Consider the following 16,755-nt stretch of genomic DNA (forward strand, 5'->3'; position numbering starts at 1 on the left):
TGTCGTGCATGTGAACTGGTCGTGGGCGCCCAAGTGTTTCTGGCTATTGTGGCTACGCTAATATAACGCTACATTTTGTTTTCGCTGTAAAACATTTAATAAATCGGAAATATTGTCTGGAATCACAAGATGCCTGTCTTTCAATTGCTGTACACTATGTATTTTTCAGAAATGTTTTATGATGAGTAATTAGATATTTGACATTGGTGTCTGTAAATATTATGGCTGCTTTCGGTGCAATTTCTGATTGTAGCTGAAATGTAAACTATGATTTATACCTGAAATATGCAAATTTTTCAAACTAAACATATGCTATACAATAAATATGTTATCAGACTGTCATCTGATGAAGTTGTTTCTTGGTTAGTGGCTATTTATATCTTTATTTGGTCGAATTTGTGATAGCTACTGATGGAGTAAAAAACTGATGGAGTAAGAATAGTGGTGTCTTTTGCTAACGTGGTTAGCTAATAGATTTACATATTGTGTCTTCCCTGTAAAACATTTTAAAAATCGGACATGTTGGCTTGATTCACAAGATGTGTACCTTTCATCTGGTGTCTTGGACTTGTTAATGTGTGAAAGTTAAATATTTAAAAAAAATATCTTTTGAATTTCGCGCCCTGCACTTGAGCTGGATGTTGTCATAAGTGTACCGGTGTCGGGCTGCAGCCCAAACAGGTTAATAACCCCATTTCCACCAACCAATCCCCCCCCCCTGTCGTCCCTCTCTCTCTCTCTCCCCTCTGTTCCGAAGTGTTTGGTCTGAATCCATAAGAGTAGTCTCCTATCTAAGGGCCAGTCTGGATCTGGAGATTACAGTGCTCAAAGTACACGCACACGCAATCTCTCAAACACACACATATATCAAACACACACATATATCAAACACACACATATATCAAACACACACATATGCTTGCAGACTCTAATACACACACAAACACACACCACCCAAGGAGCCCATCAGACTCTTATCTTGTGCGTTACACAGCCAGAGTTGGTCTGGGACAGGCTGTTTGATGCCCATCGCCAGTGAAGACAAACCACAACAACAACAACTGCAGGCCATTCAATCTAAAAGGGCATTTATGCATCACGAGGAAATCTAGATTTTTGTTGTTATTATTGCTATGGTGTTTGTTTGTGTGTGCAGTCCTGGGATGTAAAATAGATCAAGGATTGAATGAACAAAACCGGCACTGATCTAATAAGTACATGCCTGACAGGTAAACAAACATGCGTTAGGAAACTACACCAGAAACGTTACAGAATGACATTACAATCAGGTCAAGAGAACCGCCAGAGCTGTCAGTTTATCTTAGATTCAAACACATCTGTTTTACAAACTCGGTCGGTAATACAAGATGTCCTTGTACACTGGTGGTTCAAGAACGTTGAACCCATTCCGGCTCTCTAGTTGGACTAAAAGGAGCTTGATCCTCTAAGGAACAATGCAGCCTATTGTGTGTTTTATTACACAGCGATCGACTGCCTGGTACTTCATGCTCTCCATTTCACCAATGGTATGACCCCCTCCCTGTGTGTTGGCCTATGGGGCACACAGCAATTGTATGACCCCCTGCCTGTGTGTTGGCCTATGTGGCACACAGCAATCCAATATGCCTGTGTTTGACCACCATTCCAATGGGTCACACAGGGAAATACTATACTTGGCTATGAGCTAAGGGAGTTGATCCTATGGACAGCATGTGTAGAAACAACCCCTTTCTTAGTTCCACATGCATTACTGTATAGCACACCAACCTATGTGCCCATAACCACAATACATCCAGTATAAGGGATACATTTGTAAATACATACTGTACAGTTGTAAAAAGCTTTCATAAACAACTAACTTGCCAATACAAGAATGGGGAACTTGGTATGTGCAATAATACAGTATTGATAAGAAAATCATATCGGTTTAATTTTAGTAACAAAATAATGATTCAATAATCAACAAATGAATAGTCCTGTCAGAACTAAGAGGACAAAGAGCAAATCCAGAATGTAACTGAAAACGTAAGTCCTACCAGAACCTCTGGAATAGTCTTTGAAGAATGGAAGTCTAAGTCCAAGGAAAAATATATAGCAAAGGAATAGCCCTTAAAAAATACAGAAAGGTAATTCCAACGCAATCCTAGGTACAAACCAATAATCCAACAGAAATCCAAAAGGTGGAATGGAAACAGATGGCTTTAAACTATTCAATGTCTATTTTCAGCAAACCAGTGTGGAATAAGGGAGAAAAGATGCCTGTAATCCATTTTAGTAGCAAACAATGTTATTCTCTCATCAAACAATAGAGGCACATTCCTCTACCCAAGGCTGCGTTCAGTACCTTTTTATGTTCTAGAACATTCAATTGAAGGGAAATGGTACTGTAACAAGGATTATGTATATACTGACAAGATACATGTCTCTCTGCCCTAAAAATGTGAGTTGTCCACAAAGCGGCACGGCGGGCTGTTAAGATCCCGCCTATCCTTTCTTTGGATTGGTGAATACATCTCATTTTTTAAATACTTTTTTGAATATTCGATGGTTGTTGACATCAACTGCATGTACTCAATGGAGAGAGATGCTATGCTACTAGCCTCATGCCATGAATATGCATAGCCATCTCAAGACAACTCCGATATAAAGTGTTTTTTCTCAAAGTTGCGGGGATGTCACGTGTCCTACTTATATAGTACACTCATAACAACCTAAGCATTACAAATCTTCTATTCAATCAAATAAACCTTACATAGCAAATAAGCCGTTCATTATTTTGTTGACCAAATTCAACACTCTCATTGACCTCCATACAAAAACTCCTTGCTTTGTGTGCGGAAAAAATGGAAAAAAAACGCCACTTGCTGGAGGCAGACAGATTTTCCGCCGAGTTGGGTTTCTCTCTTTACCTCTTCCTCTCTGGCTGACCAGTTGAAAAACGGGGAGAGGTTGGGTTGTGGGTTGGGGAACGCTGCCAGAATGGCCACTGCCCTTTAAATACGTCACACATTGCTTCAAGCCACACCTCGCCACACCCACCAAACGGGAGCAAACATACCTCAAAATCTGTTCAAGAACATACAAGAACGTTTTGGGGAAACATGTCATTCAGTACAAACCGTTCCGCAACGCAGCAAACGTTCAAGAGAACTGAACGCACCTCAGCCGTTGCTGACATAGGTATTACAACGCCTGGATAGGTATGTTATAGCAATCTGTAAGTCGATGACACAGTTGATGATGGGGCACACAACTTATTGATGTCACTTGTTAAATCCACTTCAATCAGTGTAGATGAAGGGGAGGAGACAGGTTAAAGATGGATTTTTAGGCTTTGAGACAATTGAGACATGGATTGTGTATGTGGGAAGCATTGGAGTCAACATGGGCCAGCATCCCTGTGGAACGCTTCCGACACCTTGTAGAGTCCATGCCCAAACGAATTGAGGCTTTTCTGAGGGCAAAAGGGGGTGCAACTCAATATTAGGAAGGTGTGCCTAATGTTTTGTACACTCAGTATATATTTCCACACTATGAGTTTGGAATAATACTGTGAAATTGGGAAAATTATGATAATGCCATTTCAGTTTAACTTTTTATGGCTGCAGGGGCAGTATTGAGTAGCTCTGTTTAAGGTGCCCATTTCAAACGGCCTCGTACTCAATTCTTGCTCGTACAATATGCATATTATTGTTATTATTGGATAGAAAACACTCTCTAGTTTCTATAGCCGTTTGAATTATGTCTCTGAGTGGAACAGAACTCATTCTACAGCACTTTTCCTGATATGGTGTGAGATTTCAGACATCTTGGCCCCTGCTCCCAGGTCAGTTCATAAGTCCCTGTGAAGGCTATGATGCTACAAACACTGCCTACGCCTTCCTCTAGATGTCAGTAAGAGGTGACAATTTGAATGGAGTCGATTGCGCAATCAGGGCCTGTATAAAACGACAAAGACCGGATGTACCGTTCTTTTCCTGCTGCGCCTGACGCACGATGTACGTTGGACCTGCTCTCTTTCCAAGCTTGGGTTTAGCCAGTAATATTTCGCCGGTCATGTTTTTACTCGTTATAGGTGTTAAAGACATCATAAGGTAGTTAATTTAAACCGTTTTATAGCAATTTATATCCGTTTAGTGCGATTTTGAGGCAATTCTTGGTGATGCACTTTGAAGCTTTGGGCACGTTTCCAGTACCGGTCGAACGTTAGTGGGCATTTCGACGGACAAGCGGACATCTTTCGACCAAAAGAAGATTAGACCCAAGAAAGGATACATTGCCCAAGATTCTGATGGAAGATCACCTCATAGTAAGAAATATTTAAGATGATAAATCGTTGTTCTGTCGAAAAATTTTAAACGCATATTCCGCCATTTTGTTTGGTATAGCTTCGCTTGGCGAACCCTGTATTGCACAGTAAGGATAATTTTAGAAATGTAATTCAGCGATTGCATTAAGAACTAAGTTGTCTTTCGATAGCTGTCCAACTTATATTTTTTTAGTCAAGTTTATGAATAGTTATCCATGAGACAAGATCACTGTGAAAGATGGCGTCCGACATTTTCAGGCTAGTTTTGCTAGTATTGTCATTGTATAACCACGGTTGTTTGTGGCTAAATATGCACATTTTCGAACAAACTCTATATGTATGTTGTAATATGATGTTACAGGAGTGTCATCGGAAGAATTCTGAGAAGGTTAGTGAAAAAATTAATATATTTTGGCGATGATAACGATATCGCTCTCTTTGGCTTGAATCAATGGTCGGGTAACGTTTGCATATGTGGTATGCTAATATAACGATTTATTGTGTTTTCGCTGTAAAACACTTAGAACATCTGAAATATTGTCTGAATTCACAAGATCTGTGTCTGTCCATTGCTGTGAGCTGTGTATTTTTAAGAAATGTTTTATGATTAGTAATTGGTAATACACGTTGCTCTGTGTATTTATTCTAGTCGAGTTGTGATGGTGGGTGCAATTGTAAACTATGATTTATACCTGAAATATGCACATTTTTCTAACAAAACCTATCCTATACAATAAATATGTTATCAGACTGTCATCTGATGAGGTTTTTTCTTGGTTAGTGGCTATCAATATCTTTATTTGGCCGAATTGGTGATAGCTACTGGTGGAGAGAAAAAATGGTGGACAAAGAAAAATGGTGTCTTTTGCTAACGTGGTTAGCTAATAGATTTACATATTTTGTCTTCCCTGTAAAACATTTTAAAAATCTGAAATTGTGGCTTTATTCACAAGATCTGTATCTTTCATTTGGTGTCTTGGACTTGTGATTTAATGATATTTAGATGCTACTATTTAATTGTGACGCTATGCTAGCGATGCTAATCAGTGTGGGGGGGGGTGGGGGATGTTGTCATAGGTGTACCGACCTCGGGCTTGCAGCCATAAGAGTTAAGAGCTGTTTGAAAAGACCACCTGAAAGTTCTGCCTGTTTTGGTGGGATGGGGTTTTGGCCTTCCATGGTGACATTATCCAAACATCCAAACCTTTCTCTCAGACAGTCCAAGCAAAATTCTTTCTTGAGAAATTGCTCTTGCTAAGAAGTTATTTTGGGTTATTTTTTGACCATTTTGATTGAAAACAATCACAGTAAGGTACTTAATTGAAACCCATAAGTGTTTGATATTGACATACACATGGCTGCATTGGGCCTTTAATAGGTCATCATCACAATACAGTGTGAAAACATAATCTTGTCCAAGTACATACATTACCCACTCTTTTCATAGGTTCAACATTTCATTCATTTCTTTTACTTTTAGGGGCAATGTTTAATTTCATTTTTGCTTTATGCTTTCATGGTTACGCATGTTACACAGTACCCAATGTATGTACATATGTTATGAAGTTTACAACATTAAAGTTGGCTATTTGGTTTGTGAACAACTTCCTTTCAGTGTCCCAGATGAACCGTCATTGTCACGATCGTCTTTGGGTGAGAGATTGGACCAAGGCGCAGCGTGTGCAAAATACATCTTCCTTTATTAGAAGAGAGAAAAGAAACACGAAACGAACAACTATACACAAACTAACAAAATAACAAACTGACGACCGTGAAGCTATATAAACAAAATGGTGCTGACACTGACCATTACACACTGACATAGACAATACAAAAACACATACTTCACCATGTCACACCCTGACCTAACTAAAATAATAATGAAAACAAAGATAACTAAGGCCAGGGTGTGACAGTCATATAAGTCCATGTTACCCTTCGTCATGAGCATGTACACCCCCAGTCTCCCTAGAGTAACAGTTAGGGGTCAACCTATGACTTCTGATTATGGGAGAAGGGGTGTAGAGGTCATCATCCCCCAGTCAGCTGTCAAAGCCTCTCCACAGGGGGTGGGGGGTTGCTCTCTCTCTCTGATCTGACTGACCAGTGTCAGTAACGACCTGGTGTCAGGGGTTACGATAGGCACACAGGCACAGCTGCACGGTCGCTGATATGATACACTGGATGACTCACTCTGTCTGGGGACATTCTGATCATGATGGGTTTTAGGCATACATATTACTTACTATGGGGGAGCTACAGGGAGCACAAAGCACTAAAAATGGTTTTGTTGTTGAACTGAAAATAGCTACCAAAGATATCAGCCATTTTGTCTGAGCTACATTGACTTTCCAGAAGTGAATCCAGGCTGAAACCTTTCACAGATATAATTTGTTCCTCTGTTTTCTCCCTCACCTACGGTATACTGCTCAAGGGGAACTATACAGTATAACTCAAACAATAAAATGGTGTCAGAACCCTCTTCTTGCCAGAGACACTCACAGATCATTCAGCGATGGGACCTGAGGCTTCAGAGGAGCAGAAGTGGAGAGCATTGGCATGGTGGCAGGCAGGGTAAGAGAAGAGAACGGGGCAGAGGCATTGTTATGGAGGAGGTTCTGGAGGAGACTCTACTGGGACTGGAGTTACTATGTCATCCCTCTACACCTTTCATGGAAGATGTGGTGGTGGGTAGGTTGGGGATGGGGTATGGTTGTGTAGGATGGTTTTGTGTGTGTGTGTGTGTGTGTGTGTGTGTGTGTGTGTGTGTGTGTGTGTGTGTGTGTGTGTGTGTGTGTGTGTGTGTGTGTGTGTGTGTGTGTGTGTGTGTGTGTGTGTGTGTGTGTGTGTGTGTGTGTGTGTGTGTGTGTGTGTGTGTGTACATTCACATGCATGTGTGTATATATTAGGTACTGTAGCTATAATTCTGAATAGAAGACCTTTGGTCTTCGAGGTTTGAGTCATCACTAGACAACGAGCTTCCGCTTCGCCATCTCATTTTGTACAAAGCTTTACTCCTAACGATGGAAGGAGAGCTGCATGCCAGGGTTTTGGGGAAAATCCATAATAATTGACAGCCAGAGAAATGGAACTCATTTAAAGCCACATTAAATTCACATGAGCTGTCTGGTTAATTGTGAAGCCGAGCAGAACAGCATGCTGGGAAGGGCCACTATACTAACAACACAAATCCTCTGCAGAGAGATAGCTGGGTAAATTGCTGGACCAGATGACAACACCAGCTTTATGCCTGTGGATTAGTTCTCTATCACAATGTCTTTCCTTAGCTGGTGTAAGCCAGTGTTTGTCCATTCATTCCTGAGCCTCCAGGGGTGCATCTATTTGCTATAGCCCAGCACTAACACATCTGATTTCAACTAATCAATCAAATTAAATTAATCAAGGGCTTGATACTTTGTTAATTTGTTTAATAAGATGTGTTAGTGCTTGGATAGAACCAAAATGTGCACCTTCTCCCTGGAAAAGATTGAGAATGGAGGTGTGAGGTCTATATGGAGGTGTTATAAGACTGTTAGGAGAGAAGACATACAGACCGCTGCCTGTCCAAAGCAATTATGCTAACCAGGGGTTTGTATCTCTATTGGTCTCTAGCTGGTAGGACTGTGTGTGTGTGTGTGTGTGTGTGTGTGTGTGTGTGTGTGTGTGTGTGTGTGTGTGTGTGTGTGTGTGTGTGTGTGTGTGTGTGTGTCGTCCGTGTTTCTCTCCACTGTCTTTAGAAGCTGATTGGCTGTCCCCAGAGAGGCACTTAGTCTGTCCTCCATCCAACCTCTTGAGTTACAACTCACCCACACACTGCACCCATCAGTGGAGCGTCCACACACACATACACACACACACACGCACTGAGGCAATCTCTCCCCCCCAAACCCCCTCAAAAAGCGGGTCCCAGTATCTGCTGACAGCTCTCTCTTGACCTCTCAGGTCATTCAGCGTCTCCAGGGAGCCACCGTCAGCACCCCGTCCCCAAGATGAGAATCATTTCTGCATGCTGCCTCCTCCCTGTAATCACAGCATTTGGCGGCTTCTAGTAGCATTCATCACCTCAAGTGGGACAAGTGATATGGACGTTCTCCAACACATACCCACACCTTTTCTCCTTCACACACCATTATCTTCCTTCTGCTCCTCTCACCTGGGTAAGATAAACACGCACGCACGCACGCACGCACGCACGCACGCACGCACGCACGCACGCACGCACGCACGCACGCACGCGCGCGCGCACACACACACACACACACACACACACACACACACACACACACACACACACACACACACACACACAGGCATATGAGGACCATACACATGCACGCATGCTCGCACATACATACACACACACACACGCACACCTAACCTCCACCCCTCCACCCCCAGACACACACAACATCCATTCCTCACACACACACACCTAACCTACACCCCTCCACCCCCAGACACACACAACATCCATTCCTCACACACACACACCTAACCTCCACCCCTCCACCCCCAGACACACACAACATCCATTCCTCACACACAAATAACAGTAAGGGGGGAAGGGATCTGAGCTGCCATTGCCTGACATCATACCCATTAAGTTAGCCAGTGGAAGGATGTGCGTGCTGTACTCTCCCAAGGGACCCTCTGCAACACTCTCTTAAGAAAAGTGGCCCATAGATAGAACATGCGTATGTATCCAATATCCATTCTCCTCATTGACTATGAATGGCATTACGCAGCTGAAGGCTTGCTATACGGCATATATACAGTACCTCTCATGTCTATGAGGATCTGTGCTTGGACTTCAGGTGCTCTGATAGCTACAATAGTCATTAGTGGATGTTCACTTCCTCTCCGTATCTTAGCGTACTGTACTGTAGCGTAAACATACTGTATGTTACACTATGGCTCTCTCCCAGGCTTCATAGGAATGATGGTCTTCGTATAGCCTGAGAGGACTTGTCTCTACAGCTTTGAGGTTGATGATGATTACTTGAATGTAATATGTTCAGAAAAAAATGTCTGGGTCATACAGCATGCAGATACACACAGACAGACAAACATACCGTTTTAGCTAACAACTGTTTACCATTGCACAATTAAGATAATGGCTACCATTTGTTAAGTAGTCGATGGGATGAACAATGAACGAATGAAGGATGGGAAATAGTCTAATTAGATGCCTCAGGCTGCTATCCATCAGATAACAACCGATATGCCCTTCTGACATCAGAGCTGGAGTTAGGAATTTACATATCTCTATGACCTCATTACCAAAGGAAAGGTTGTTATTGTATTTCATGTTCAGCTAGCAGATGTAGCTCGTCTCCTCTGAGTGGTCAGTGAAGTTAAGGGTATTCTGTAGATTGGAGATAGCCAAGGGTGTTGGGAAAGGTTTGCGTTGCTGTCTTTACTTTGGGAGGACAATGGCATACCGAGACGTTCAGGTGAGATGGGGAGAGGTGCCAACATTTTTTGGGGACTTCGGAAACGCTTTGAAGGTTGAGGACTATAAATCACTGTGGCATGTCTCTCTTCACAACACTTGAGTTTGAGACAGCAGAACGATAAAATAAAGGCTTTTAGGTTTTGGCATGGGGTGTTGTGTGAGAGAGGCGACTTTGGAACATGTTATGATGTCACCGAGTCAGTCGCAGAGCTTTACTAAAGAATGTATCGATGTTCCGAGGGTTGTAAGGTTCTGTTTGAAGTCTGTTTGGTAGTGGGTAGAAAGCGACCTTCATCCTTCTGTCCCTCTATTGTTACACCTCCTCCTCCTCTGCTTTCTCTTAAAAACAATGGATATTTTTGGTGGATTCTAATTAAAAAGACCTTGACGACAGATCAGATCTTCAGCCCATTTTACTTCTTATTTCTGTGGGAAAATATTTCATTGATTTTAGGAAAGGGGATCGAAGGCAGGCGGGGCTGAAATGGGCTCTATGAGGGAATACTACCAGCAGGTTGTATTGAGGAGGAGGGTGGTGGGGGATGAGGGGGGGTGACATCCCCCTCCATGCCCCCATGGGAGGCCTTGATCTTCGCCCAGTCATAACCCAGCTTTATTCTCTTCTCACCGTTCTCCTTACTCACTCCACCACTATGCCAATGTTGCAATCTGCTTTTTAGGCTAGACTGTAACTGCAAATCCCATCAAGGACTTTTTATGAACATTAAGCAATACTTGAAATTATCACTTACTTTCTGAATGACAAAATGACCGACCATCATGGAGCAACTACCAGTTTTCCCAGTAGAGTATTCTCTCCTCTCTCCTTCTATATCTCCCTCTCTCTTTTGCCCTCTCTCTCTCTCTCTCTCTCTCTCTCTCTCTCCCCCTCCCTCTCTCCCCCTCTCCTCCCTCTTTCTTTAAATAATGTCTTAGCCCTGCAGGTGCCAACATCTCCCTCTGAAATGATTATTTCAACCCCACACAAGATAGCTTTTGGTAATTATATGTAGCATAATTAAATTTGATGAACTCCTCCGAGACATCTCGTTTAACCCAGGCTCTGTGCATCTAAAAGGGAGACATATCTTCACCATTATGAAAGCTACCATTCAAATCCTGCAACAGTGATCCTGTTTAACCAAAGGACTAGAGTATTTCAAGTCATTATTAACTACACAGTGCATAAAATAAAGCAACAAATCATCTATCTCTGATCATAGAAAATACAAAGACAAAATGAGGACCACATTCTACCTCCAATGTTATTCATCTATGGTAAATCCTTTGAAACGAGAAAGAAACTGAGGAAAATTTGAAATTTGTCTTTCATTTGTAGGCAGTAAGCAAACAAACAACAAAGTGGCTGAGGTCAATAACTCCTTAGCCAGACCACACAGCATCCAAAGACATCATGAGTAAGAGCACTCTGTCTGCATCCCAAATGGCACCCTATTCTATATACTTATTTTGACCAGGGCCCATGTAGTGTAGTGCACTATATAGGGAATAGGGTGTAATTTGGGAAGTAGCCTCTGAATGCTCCCCACCGCTGTTTATATAAGAGAACAAATTACACTGTACAGTCATCTGCCGGATCTCATTAGTTGCTTCTGAGGCCATTATATCTCTGCTGAGTTTAAGAAGTATACTGGGTTGACCGGGTTGGCCTCAGAAGGACCACACACGCAGATAGGTAGGGAAGGGAAAAACACACGGACACAAAAGGACACACAGGCACACATGCATACACTCCCGCTTACTCTCACACACAAACACACGCACACAAAACACAATGATACATGCTTATATAGGGGCGGCTGGTAGCCTAGTGGTTAAAGCGTTGGACTTGTAACTGAAAGGCTGCAAGATTGAATCCCTGAGCTGACAAGGTAATAATCGGTCGTTCTGCCCCTGAAGAAGGCAGTTAACCCACTGTTCCTAGGCCGTCATTGAAAATAAGAATTTGTTCTTTACTGACTTGCCTAGTTAAATAAAGTTAAATAAAGGTCAAATAAAAAATATATACATGAGCTCTGGCCAATGACGCCTTAAGAAGTCATCTTTGAACCAGTGTGAGGAAGTATTGAGGATAGAGATCATTCTACAAACACAGTTACACTTTCTACAGCAAGCCAAAGCATATTCACATCCTACAGCTGTAATAGAAAGAGAGAGAGGGGAGCTTAGGGAGACCCAGCAGCCGCCCAGCATGGCTTGGAAAGATTACACTTAGGCCCTGGACGATCACCGAGGACAACACACCGTTCTCTATGGTTACGCTGATACCTTGGTCATAACATGTGTGATGTAAAAAAGTTGTGGCTTTGTCATAATAGAATAGTGTGAAGTATATATATTCTCTCTTTCTTTCTATCTGCCTCTCTCATCTATGCATTTTCATCTCTATCTCTCTCTCTCCCCCCCTCTCTCGCTTCTTTCTCTCTCGCTCTCTCTCTCTTCTTTCTCTCTCGCTCTCTCTCTCTTCTTTCTCTCTCGCTCTCTCTCTCTTCTTTCTCTCTCTCCTTGTTGTTCTGTTTCTTTACTCTGATCTACACATTGGAATAGCTCTTCTTTATCTCTCTCTCTTCTTTCTCTTTTTCTTTCTTCCTCTTCCTCTCTCTCCTCTCTACAGGAGTGTCGCGCTACCGCTGGGCAACAATCCTTTATTTTGCAGTTGATTGCTCAGGGAATATTGATTAAGGCAAAGATTCTCTGCTGAGAAGTCACTTCTCAAACTTCCTCCCAGTGACATTAATACCGAATAGAGTAGCACTGCCTTCTTCACTTGTAGATAAACTCCTTGGCACAGATCAAATACATTTCTCAAAGACAACACACACACACACACACACACACACACACACACACACACACACACACACACACACACACACACACACACACACACACACACACACACACACACACATTATATCAATGCACGTCTAATGTAATGTATTCCTCCTTGGGTTGGGTGCTTATGCCTCTACGGCTCTCTCACTTTAATCACTACAATTAAAGTAACAAACAGTATCAATTAAAACAAAGGCTTCGGAAACGCCATTCCTCACAGAGCATTACCCATAGAAATAGCCATTACACTTCTTTAATTGACTTAGTTGAGCTCTACAAGTGCAATAAAGTGGCCTGTGCGACCTTGCAATGGGTCCTGGCAATTAAAGTATTTTCTGTGAGAGATGGAGTGTGTTACAGGATGGGTTATATCGTGCCCTATGATGAAGCGAAGCAATTCTAACCTCTTCTGATTCTTACCCAATCACAGCCTTGGGAGAGGAGTGGGAGGATGCTTTGGATGACTCTCTGAGGTGACATCATACTGTTCTGAATAATATAGGACAGTTTCCCGGACACAGATCAAGTCTTTGAATAAAAAGCACACCAAATTGAGAATTTCAATATTTTTTTTGCCGAGGACTATGGGCAAAATTTTCAGATACTATAAGTTTATATTTTTGTCGCAAAGTTATTTTCACTGCAAGTTGAAGCGTACTGTTAGCTAGCTAGCGAACGTTAGCTTGCTGGCTCACTAGCTAACATTGCGTGTATGATCTGTGTAGTAATACTATTAGAATCAGAAAACTATTTGCATTGCTAGTTAAAGCCTAGTTCTAGCTAGCTAGCTAACATTGAACCCAGTTGGTTAGCTTTAGCTACCTGCAGATTCATACTATGACAATTAGTTTGTATTGGTAGTAGTATGAGTTGGGATTATGCCGGTTCATTATTGGCTAGCTAGCTACATGTCTAAACAAAAGACTCCACTTCACCAGGTGATTATATAACCCCTTAAGCTAGCCAGGTGTGTCTGGGGGTGATTACGGCTATCTATTGTATTTCATGAACATGTGTACATGTCTAGACAATAGTGACCCATCAACTTAGCTAGATGTGGCTGGGGGGGGGTTATAGCATTTCTTTCACATGACCATTCAATTGAGACAATCAAATCAAATTGTATTCATCACATGCGGGAAATATAACAGGTGTAGACCTTACAGTGAAATGCTTACTGACAAGCCCTTAACCAACAATGCAGTTTAAAGAAAAATACCCACCCCCCCCCAAAAAAAGTACAAATAATTAAAGAGCAGCAGTAAAATAACAATAGCGAGGCTATATACAGGGGTACCAGTACAGAGTCAATGTGCGTGGTCACCGGTTAGTCGAGGTAATTGAGGTAATATACACATGTGGGTAGAGCTTTAAATTGACATATAAATAGATAACAACAGAGAATAGCAGCAGCGTAAAAGTGGGGGGGCAATATAAGTAGTCTGGGTAGCCATTTGATTAGATGTTCAGTAATCTTATGGCTTGGGGGTAGAAGCTGTTTAGAAGCATCTTGGACCTAGACTTTGCGCCCCGGTACCACTTGTCGTGCGGTAGCAGAGAAAACAGTGTATGTGTCACGACTTCCGCCGAAGTTGGTCCCTCTCCTTGTTCGGGCGGCATTTGGCGGTCGACGTCACCGGCTTTCTAGTCACCACCGATCCATGTTTCATTTTCGTTTTGTTTTGTCTTCATTATACACACCTTGTTTCCATTCCATAATCAATGTTCCTTATTTAACCCTCTGGCTTCCCTTTCTGTTTTGTGAGTGATTGTTATTGTCATGTGGGCTCGTTCTTTGTGCTCTGGATTTTGTATTTTTACTTGTTGGAACATTGCTTACATTTTTGAGTAAATTCAAATTATTGCTCAAACCTGTGTCCTGCGCCTGACTCCGCTTATCCATTCACCTAATCGCTGACAGTATGACTAGGGTGGCTGGAGTCTTTGACAATTTTTAGGGACTGGGCCGTACGCACTACCCTCTGTAGTGCCTTGCGGTCGGAGGCCGAGCAATTGCCATACCAGGCAGTGATGCAACCAGTCAGGATGCTCTCGATGGTGTGGTGCAGCTGTAGAACCTTTTGAGGATCTGAGGACACATGCCAAATCTTTTCAGTCTCCTGAGGGGGAATAGGTTCTGTTGTGCTTGGACTATGTTAGTTTGTTGGTGATGTGGACACCAAGGAACTTGAAGCTCTCAACCTGCTCCACTACAGCCCCATCGATGAGAATGGGGGTGTGCTCGGTCCTCCTTTTCCTGTAGTCCACAATCATCTCCTTTGTCTTGATCACGTTGAGGGAGAGGTTGTTTGCCTGGCACCACATGGCCAGGTCTCTGACCTCCTCCTTTTATGCTGTCTCGTCGTTGTTGGTGATCAGGCCTACCACTTTTGTGTCATCGGCAAACTTATTGATGGTTTTGGAGTCATGCCTGGCCATGCAGTCATGAGTGAGCAGGGAGTACAGGAGGGGACTGGGCACGCACCCCTGCGGGGCCCCCGTTTTGAGGATCAGCGTGGAAGATGTGTTGTTACCTACCCTTACCACCTGGGGGCGGCCCGTCAGGAAGTCCAGGATCCAGTTGCAGAGGGAGGTGTTTAGTCCCAGGGTCCCAAGTGTGTCTGGGTAAGCATCATCTAATAGTTTGGATTTGTCTGCCATGTAAAGCATAATCTAATAGTGTCTGGACTCTTTCTGTTTTTTTAAATTTTTTAATATAACCTTTATTTTAATAGGCAATCAGTTAAGAACAAATTCTTATTTACAATGACGGCCTACTTGTAAAGCCCCCCATGTCCAAACCTCCCACAACCCGGACGACGCTGGGCCAATTGTGCCCCACCCTATGGGACTCCCGATCACGGCCGTTTGTGATACAGCCCGGGATCGAACCTTAGTGCCTTAGACCGCTGCGCCACTCAGGAGGTCCATATTCCTACTATGCAAATATGCAAGTAACACCTTCTGTATCCTGTGCATGTGACAAATAAACATAGATTTTATTTGATTAAGTGTTTTTACCAGAGACGGTAATGTGAATAACAACATGACCTGCACCAAAGTCAGATTAGGACATTTTACCTGGAGTTTTACCTGGAGTTTTTCCTTATTGTAGGCCAATACTTTCACCACTTTTAGTATTTACGTTTTTGGTTGTTTAGTACACTTCTCACTCTGTTTAGCACATGGCGTCACATGTGAATCCGTAAGAGATGGTTGTGGCTAACTAAGGCTCAAGAGGGTATGAATGATGCTGAATAGGTGTAGACACCAAAATATTCAAAGGTCATTTTCTCGAAAGTGGGTTTCAAGTTTATTAACTTTCAAAGCAGAATTAATTTCCCATTGTTCCTCAACTGCAGTGTATGATGTACCATTTTATAGCTCTGAGTCTCTACTTTTATGCAGCATTTACCGTGAATGTGGTCTCCGTGAAAGTGGGAACATTGCCTTTAAAACGTGCATTGTGGACAACGTGTGATTGGATTGAATCCATGCCTTAATGTCTTCAGGTTCACTGTTGTGACAGTTTAGAACCAAAGTAGAAAGTGGCTTGTATGTTGTGTTAGCTGGCACAACCCTCTTCAAGTTGTATAGAACAAAATCCATTGCCAATACACTTTGGAAACAAATTATTGATTCAATGCCTCATCATGTAACAGGTCGCTTTTACACCTCCTTTCAATTTTATTCTCCCTTTCCTGGCAAAATCATCGCACTTCTCTCTCTAATAACGAACAGGATGTTATCAATCAATTACCAACTAATATGAAGGAGCAGTGCAGTGAGTGTTGTCCCCATGCCTTATGAGTCACTTCATTAACCATTTAATTACTGTGGTACAACACATTCTCCTTTGTAGGAGCCCTACAGGCTTCAGTCTGCCAACACACACTACAGTGTGAGCGTGAGTAGGGAGAGCGGGATAGGCTCATTTCAGCTAGTTTGTCTCAATATTGTCATTTTTCTTGGCAACGCTCAGTGTTGATTTCTTAGGAAGTTTCTGTGGATTTGGAGTGATGTCTTGTTTATTAGCGACTTGATGGCTTTTTACAGTGGTGCAATGGTGACAGGTGTGTGTGTGTGTGTGTGTGTGTGTGTGTGTGTGTGTGTGTGTGTGTGTGTGTGTGTGTGT

This window comes from Salvelinus namaycush, chromosome 25, assembly GCF_016432855.1.
Source record: "Salvelinus namaycush isolate Seneca chromosome 25, SaNama_1.0, whole genome shotgun sequence".
NCBI lineage: Eukaryota > Metazoa > Chordata > Actinopteri > Salmoniformes > Salmonidae > Salvelinus > Salvelinus namaycush.